Below are 8,764 nucleotides of genomic sequence, written 5' to 3'. Positions count from 1 at the left end.
CGGGCTAGGCACCGACCGCCGCCGAGCAGCCGTCCCCTCACGGGCTTGCCGCCTGCCGTGCTTGCTTGGATGAGTCTGCGACATGCCTAATAAGAGACGAGATGGGCCAGGGCGACGAGAGCGACCGCATTGTGATCAACGTGGGAGGGACTAGGCACCAGACTTACCGCAGCACCCTACGCACCCTGCCCGGCACTCGGCTGGCCTGGATCGCCGAGCCCGATGCCCACAGCCACTTCGACTATGACCCCCGCACGGATGAGTTTTTCTTTGACCGGCACCCGGGCGTCTTCGCCCACATCCTGAATTACTACCGCACGGGCAAGCTGCACTGCCCCGCGGACGTGTGCGGGCCCCTGTATGAGGAGGAGCTGGCCTTCTGGGGCATCGATGAGACTGATGTGGAGCCCTGCTGCTGGATGACCTACCGGCAGCACCGCGACGCCGAAGAGGCTCTGGACAGCTTTGGTGGGGCGCCCCTGGATAGCAGTGCCGAGGACGGAGACATAGATGGCACCGGAGACTCTGGCGATGGTGAAGAGGAGCTGGAGATGACAAAACGCCTAGCACTTAGTGACTCCCCAGATGGCAGGTCCGGGGGCTTCTGGAGACGGTGGCAGCCCCGCATCTGGGCGCTCTTTGAGGACCCCTACTCCTCCAGATATGCAAGGGTAAGCTCTGCAATCGGCACCCTCATCACAACACTCGAACCTCCCTTCAGTCCCGCTTCCTCCTGGCATCGTCAGGGTTATCTCCACTGTCACAGCAGAGCAGCCATCCGTGTGTGTAGCCATACAAAAATCATGCATGGGCTATGGGGACTAACACCCTCAAGCAGGCCCCATGCATGAGGCACGAGTGGACACCAAGGCACGAGCTTGTGTGCTCGTATGTGGGCTTCCAGAGACCCTTATTTCCTAACAGGCTTCTAAAAACCCACAGCCTGATGCAGGGTCCAATTCGCGGGCCAGGGAGATCTGCATTATACCAGGTAACGTCCCTCCATGCACAGATTCTTACAGTCATCCCCCAGTAAAGACACCTTGTCCAGCCCTCTGATGAGCTAACAGCTCTCTCCCCTTTACGAGATGGAGAAAGGATTCATGGGAGCAGGCAGTCCCTAGGAGACCAGATTTGGAGAGTTTCTCAGCCTGGACTGGAGTCTGTTCACTTCTCTTTTCTCATACATACCGTGTTAAATATTTATGATCGTGCTTCTCTGAGAATGAGTAATTCAGTTCCTCACTTAGCTCCTCACTGTCTTTTCCCTTGTGGGAAATGCAAAGTATTAATCAGAGGAGAGGGTTCATTCATGTAGAAGGGACACTCTTTGACAGGCTCCTCGCCTGGCTACTGAAGGACAACTCCTCCCCCCCCAGTGCCTGCGGTTGTTTTGGAGAGGGAATGCACACTGGTGCAGTTCACAGCTTAGCTGTGAGTAGAGATGGTCTTAAACAGTCACTCGACTCCTTTAAGTAGGTACCTTTTGAGCTATTACATGTGAGGGTAATTACATTAATTAAGGCCTGATTCTGCTCCTGAAGTCAAAAGTAAAGAAAACATTTACTTCAGGAGCAGCAGCAGGATTAACCCCAAGGTACCCATATTGATAAGCAGAAAATTAGATGAAGGATAACGCCTTCGCAAAGAAATTGGTTTGGATAGGTTGTACTCCTCTCTTAAATGTGCCTTTGTTACAGCATAATTGCTGCCAGCCCTCGGAAGGAATGAGTGGTGCTTTGGTGTGGGAGGATGATCAGTGTTCCTGAGGAGGATCAAAGACGTGAGATCAGATTAGGGAGCAAATTGGACTGATGGAGGAAAGAGAAGTGGAAATGCAGGGACGGGGTAGTGGGTCGTGCAGGGATGGGTGGTGGAACAGCAGATACTGGAGACTTTTGGTCTGAGCAGAGATCCCCAGCAAGGAGCTACCAGGTCTGCAGACTGAATGAATGGGGAAAGCTGGAGCAGAGCCTGGAGTTCTATCTTGGTGCATTTCTAAAGATTCTTGTTTGCATACCCTTTGGAGATTTACTCCCTGAACAAAGGAGTTAATATTTTAAACGAATTCCTTTAAACAGCATGGAGGATAAAGGAATAATAAAATATTTACCATGAGATGAAAGGATGATGCTGTTGAATTGCAGCTTTAAAATCCCTGATTTCTGCCAAGGGAACATGGAAATGGAGAGGAAAGGCTGGAGGGTATCCTTCAAAAGGCTTAGCTGGCTTCCTGTAATCCAGCCCAGCGGTAGCAGGCGTTGATTTGAATAGCAGATCTCTCTGGTGCCCAGGAATCTGTTGGTGAGACACATTTCAAGTCAAAGCAGTGTGCTAGTCCAAGATTTTGTAGAATGGTCCAAAAGCCAAATGGCTAATGCTGTCCTAATGAAAAGGATGCAGAGAGAGGCTACAACACCCTTTTGCTTGGAAGCATTAAGGTATTTCAGGACAAAATCTATAACCAGTCTTATTCCATTTTCTAATTCTTTACCAGTGTTTTCATTTGGAATAGGCATCTTATAAAGTGATTTGGGTTGTTTGGTTTTTGTTTGTTTTTTTTTTCTTCCAGTGGATGTTATAGTGTTTATTCACCATTACAAATGCATACCTGGTAGATATACCAACCCCTGATTTACCCCTAACAGTGTTTCCTAAAAGGATTGTTAGAGAGAGATGAATTCTGGGCAAAGCTGAAGTGTATACTGGATACTGCATGGGTTAAACATGATTCTTTAACTTGTATCTATGGAGACGTAGGCCCTATGCATTAATATTTTGCATGAAGGAAGATGGCTTTCATCATCAACACATGCACACACTGTCCATTAAGAAGACATTATAAGACACTTAACATTTTCTAATAAAAGCCATATGTTATGGTTATGGATGTAAAGAGAGATGGGAGTTTGATTTATGCTCCTGTAACCTAACACAGACATTGCAAAAAGACCTTAAACTCATGATAGCTAATTTACAGTAAAATAATTGATAGCATCATTAACAAGTGAGTGGTATATTAAAGCAATCATTAGAGTCAGGCAACAAATCCACAGTCACCTCACTTTAAATTGTGTATGCTGCCTTCCATCACAAACTGTATTTCAGCCATGCAAAAATTTAAATTCACATTGCCATTTTGTCAAAGAAGATGCAGCACAAAAATTGCTCATCCTAGTTGGATCTCAGACTTGTACTGAGGGTGGTTATCATGTGCATGTTTGGTGTTTACACATGCACCAAACATGCACAAACAAAATAACATCTCCATAAGCATCAGTTTATGTAACTATCACACAGTGACATTTGGGCAAGTAAAACAGATACAGTATATGAATATTAAGATTAAATTAAAACCTTCATATCTGAATAAAGCAAAGTTTCTCTACACTGTATCTGGTAATTCAGGAACACAATTACCAGATACACAATTTTTCATACACTGAATTAGATACACTAATTCAGGGAATGTTTAGGAACTGTCTATTGAAAACTTAGCTTTTACTCCAGTCTAGCCATTTTTTTTTGAGCATTTTGATGGACACTTCTTACAAATATGTTTGACTGCTTTGCTTTCACCAGCACCTCACTCATACTAAATTACATTTGTTCTCATTGTAGATGTCCAGGGGAAACTGGGAAGGCATTTGTGTGTGTCAGGCAAAATCATCTAGCTCTGCAAATTCTGTCTCTTTCTAAACTTCCTCTGAAAAAACATAAGCTGCCAGTCACTCATCGTTTGTCTTTAGGTGCAACGTAGTCAACAGTTTCTTTCTACTACCTTATTTAGTGGCTGAGTTTAATTAAATTCTAGTTTTCTAAACTCTAATTGATTAAATAAGGTAGTTCTTCTTAAAAAAATGAAATGCTTTTTAAAATTGCATCATCTTCTACATCTCTAAGGAGAAAAGGTAACCTGTTTCAAATCTCAGGTTGCCTCAGACACTCACCTTAGTCAGATAAACGGGTGTTGCACTTCCCCATAGTTTAAAGAATCCAGATTTGGATAACAAAGTCTGGTACCTGGAGGTCTGAACAGAGTGACAAAGAAGGTGGTGGAGAAGATCAGATTTACAGAGATACTGGGCACATATGCAGACAGAGAGGCATCCAGGTGGAATTTCAAAAGCATCTGATCAGGCAGCTAAATATCCCCGTGTGTCAGTGGACATTGTGCACCTCAGCTGGCAAGATGTTTCTTTAAAGCTTATTAGAACTGTCCTTTTTGCATGGTCAGGCAACTTTGTGAATTTAATTTTTGTAAGTATATGGAAAGGGGGAATACTCAGAGTAACACAGACAGCTACACACATACACTAAAGCAGTGTGTCTGAGAGTTGTGCTGTAATAGAGTTCCTGCCTTCTGCACTCTCTAGACTTCACAGGCCCCTCAGCACACAAACATCTGACAAATTTTCTTAGCATCCTCTCTTCTTTATATTTCTGTCTGGCCATGCTGCTCCTACACTAGCAAAGCTCCCCCTGACTCCCTGGGCACTCTGGCCTGCAGGTATCCCAGATCTTTGTCCCCTTCCTCCTCCCTCTTCCCCACAGGGTAAGGTTGTGTTTGTGTTGATTCACAGTCTTGGGTTAGTCAATGCTTGGGAACCAGGAGCTTTCAGCTGAGGTTCTATGCTAGTGCTCACATGCAGATTGGACAGTTAAGCTTCATTAATGAACCCTCAGGAAGGCTTTTGTAGTCACTCCAAATAAACATTTTTACTGTTTTTAAATAAAAGCTGGTTGGGGTCCTATGGAAAGTCCACAACAGCTTGACTTGCTGTCCTGGCATATGCTATACAGCTCTGATCTGGAAGAGGAAAGGCAGAACTCTCACTCACCCTTCCCTCATGTGCTCCCTTTACATCCTGCAAAAGGATCTGGTTTCCTCAGTGGGTGATTTTTGAAGGACAAGTTTCTGACACTGAGAAGGAGACAGGAAAAGGAATAGTGGGAATGAGATGAGAAAAAAGTATTTCCCAGAAATTTCTTCTAGCTTTCTTTTGCACATTCCAGAGCATTTCAACCTTGCTGTGTTAATTTAAATTTAAAATGATTTTTCTCTGTAGAAACTACATCCCATAGCTATGAAAAGCCTTATGGGATCCTAGTTCCTGAATACCCATACTGTCTCAGGGCTTAGGGACTGAGGTGACTTCTGCCCATCCTTTACCCTGGTCCAGTATGGCTAAGTTTAGGAACTGGGGAAGGCATCAGGGAGTGGGGATACCCATCACCCTTCACAAGGGGAGCTCATTCTGCAGCCATCTCAAGCAGGACACACTCTGCAGCACAGGAGTCCACAGACAGTGCTCTGGGGCTCCTGCTGAGCAGGAGCAGGTAGGGAGAGAAAGGAGGAGAACTGCCCCACATGCCTCCCCTACCCACCAGCACCCCTCTTCCCAGGGAGAGGTCTTGGCAAAGGGGCCCTGATGGAGCTGCTCTCCCTCCTTGGGCCTTTCTGCATGGCCTCCCCTGCAGAGGCATAGCTAATCCTGCACTGAAGCTGGCTGCAGTAATTCTCACCATATACTTGGACAATTAACGAGGCAGCCTAATTTTAACTGCACGCTGCATTACAGCTCTGGAAAAATGAGAATCCTTCCACATTAAATGAAGTTTCCCCTGCACTTGGAGTATAATGGAATTACAGACAGACATCTATTAACTACCATGCTATCATTTATTATTAATATAGTTCCTAAAATCCCATTTTATTCCTATTTTTTCCCACCAGGGGACACGTTAGTGCAAATCCTTATATAACCCATCAGTAAGAATGGTATTGTCTTCTCTGTGTCCTGTCCAAAGCAGCCTGTGCAATGACAGCTGGAAAGTGTTCACTGCTCACCCCAGCTCTCACACTCAGTCCCTGTCGAAGTAGCTGGGGTGGGAGCAGGCACACTCACAAGTAACTCCTGGGAATCTTCCCTCTGACTTCAGAAGTAACAGATTTTAAAATCACCACCAAAAAAGCCCTCACGCCCAAAGAGCACAGCAGCCATGGGATTGAGTTGTCCTGAGGAAGATACGATGTCTGCCCAGAACATCTTACAGTCCCTTTGAAGTCACCACCTCGCGGGGAGATGAGAGGGATGATGTTATCCACCTGACAAATCTACGTCTGGCTAGGACAGACTCAGCAGTTGGAATTCAAGGATGTTTTTTTTTAATCCAATTGCCAATTTCCAATTTTATTTCTATTATTTTAAAAGCTTAAAAAAGAACAGCATCTGTTGCCATTTTATTTTATTTTTTTAAATCTTACTTAATTTTTATGTTTCTAGGTTACAAAATTTACTTGTTTTAGCTAAGGCTGATTGTATGGATCATACCATCATATGCATACACATATATATGCCTTCCTATCACTGCCACCTCCTACGGTGCTGAGTGGGATTTCCATATGAGGAAGGACTTCAAAATTAAACCATCCCAAAATACTTCTGAAAATGTAGCTGTGGTGCCATTGAAATCAATATGAATTTAGTGACTGGTTTCAGTATGTTATTTGGTCCCTTCTCTCTTTAACCCGTCCCTATGTGCTTTCTTTGTCCTTCTCCTGACATTTGCTATTTTGGTTTTTGTTAGGGGGAAAAAAGGCAACAAAATACTAGTATTGTCTGTTGGTGTATCATGAGACAAAAGATAAAAAGATCCATAGATCAGTTATAATGTTTCTATTTTAGAATTGTTTGAAAAAATGTGATATATTAGACTATAACTAAGAAAACCAGTTTTCCATCTTGTTTTGCCTTATGTTGTACGGTCTAGTATTCAGTGGTATTCATCTCTCTTATTTGTGAAAATATGTGACTGACCTGTGTGTATTTATGGTAGTACTTCAGTAAAGTCTATACATATTGCCTTTCTTTTAACATAAGGAGGGATGTTAGCAAATCAGCAACAGAGGGCTCAGCCTCACTGTTATTGAAATTCAGTGCCAAAATTACCACCGACTTCAGGGATAGGAATGAATTTTCCTGCAGTATGGTTGAGGATAACAAATTAATTGCAGTGTGCTGCTTTTTTAATAGCTACATTGCATATTTCCATTCTGAAGCACTGAAGCACAGTAGGTCTTAGCAATTTATTAGAAACATAGAGATTCAAGTATATATTTTCATAATTGTTTAAAGACATGAGCATCTTTAGCACACTGCATCAAAACAGAGCTCTAATACTGACAAAGCTCTTCATGATCTTACTGACATTTTCTTACTGCAAAGGACTTTAGAATACATCCCATTCAAACCACATGACTTCAATTAATGCTCAACCAAATCATATCCCAGCGCTGTATTTCATAATAGAAAGGGCAAGCAGGGGCATTCAGATTGAAAAATTGGGCCCTAATTGATAATCAAGCGCATAAATCTTTCTCATGCAAATACAGATGGCAAAATAGAGTTTCCATTTTGATCTCATGAAATTTTAGTGGATTCTGGAGGGGCAAGACTAATAGAACAGCCATTTTGAGATCTTTGTAATTGTATTACAATTAGCTTCTCAGTTACTATGTGCTGAATTTGATCTGAGGAAAGCTCAGTATTAGAAGGCTGACTTGGCTTTCTCTGCTGAACGTTGCATTACATAAATATATGATTCATTCCAAATGGTACACAGGAGTGTCAGGACCAGATGAAACCAGAGAAATCTATGAATCTATGGAGAACCACCCCCTCCCCCTGGAACATAAACCGAATGCTGTCATTGCTTGAAGAGTTTTTACATCTCTCTCCTGTGCTCAGTAAGGACCCAGATTTTGCTGTCTTCACTCCTACTCTTGTAGTGATAGCTTACTCCAGGAATATCCCTCTCTTGCTCTGGCTGAGAACAAGGTACTACCTAACACGGGTAAAGGTGAAAAGACCAGGCCCTAATTAATTTTCATTTGTTTCAGATGTGATTTATAAGATATAGTGGGGGCTCTAATAAATCACGCTATAAAAATTATGAATAAATCTCAGTCCAAGGCTTTATGCAGCGATTGCTTATGATGTAAGACCCTTTAATGACAGTAAGTTAAAATTGCATTGTAATGGCCCTTTTTTAATGCCATAAATCTCTGGATTGGGCGTGCTGCGGACAGGCAGCGATGGGTGTGCTGCACATGAGCTCCCAACCCAGGCACACGCTGCTGCCACACGCTTACGTAATGATGTTGCTCCTTCAGGAGCAGCAGTAAATCTCAGCACTGCTAGATTTACTTTGAGAAAACGTTCTCAAAGACCATTGTGGTGGTGTGACCGCATGAAACTGTTTTTAATATCCTACTGGCTTTTTACTTGAAAACCTGGGAATGAATGTCCCTTTTAAGAAGCAGTAAGATGGATTATTTGGTTTTAAATTACAAAGGCAAAACCTATTTCAAGTCTTATCGTTTCCCAGAGACAAACAGAAGTTAAAACAGGCGTTTTGGTCTGTACAGCCAAACCAAATCCATTTTCTTTCCTGAATTCCTGGACTTTTGCCCTCCAAAAAAACATTTAAAACATTACTTGCATCTCCCTATTCAAAAGCAGAAAGATCTGGTCGGTTCAGGTTGCTTATTTGACATGCATCAGAAATTCAGCTGCAGATTTCACTTTGAAAAATTCATTCCCATAACCCTGTTCTGTTTTTCAGTTTGGATTCTTGCAGTCTTTATTACACCAGACCAATTGACAGGTATAAATGGTGGAGGCCAGTTTTGTGATTTATCCAGTTATTAATTAATTAAATGAAAACCTTCAATCAGAATGCTTCTAATTTGGTAATAGAC

General features: G+C 42.9%; 1 pseudogene across 1 annotated transcript; it reads left to right on the top strand.

The window, feature by feature from the left end:
* Positions 1–61: 61 nt before the first annotated feature.
* LOC103776525 lies at positions 62–851 on the top strand (annotated as a pseudogene). Its single transcript, XR_608181.1, has one exon. The product of XR_608181.1 is annotated as a potassium voltage-gated channel subfamily C member 1 pseudogene (transcript).
* The last annotated feature ends 7,913 nt before the right edge of the window (positions 852–8,764 follow it).

The sequence above is a fragment of the Merops nubicus genome, unplaced genomic scaffold (assembly GCF_000691845.1).
Source record: "Merops nubicus isolate BGI_N331 unplaced genomic scaffold, ASM69184v1 scaffold33157, whole genome shotgun sequence".
NCBI lineage: Eukaryota > Metazoa > Chordata > Aves > Coraciiformes > Meropidae > Merops > Merops nubicus.
Note: the sequence above shows the minus strand (reverse complement) of the source record. Positions and strands in the feature narration are given on the sequence as shown.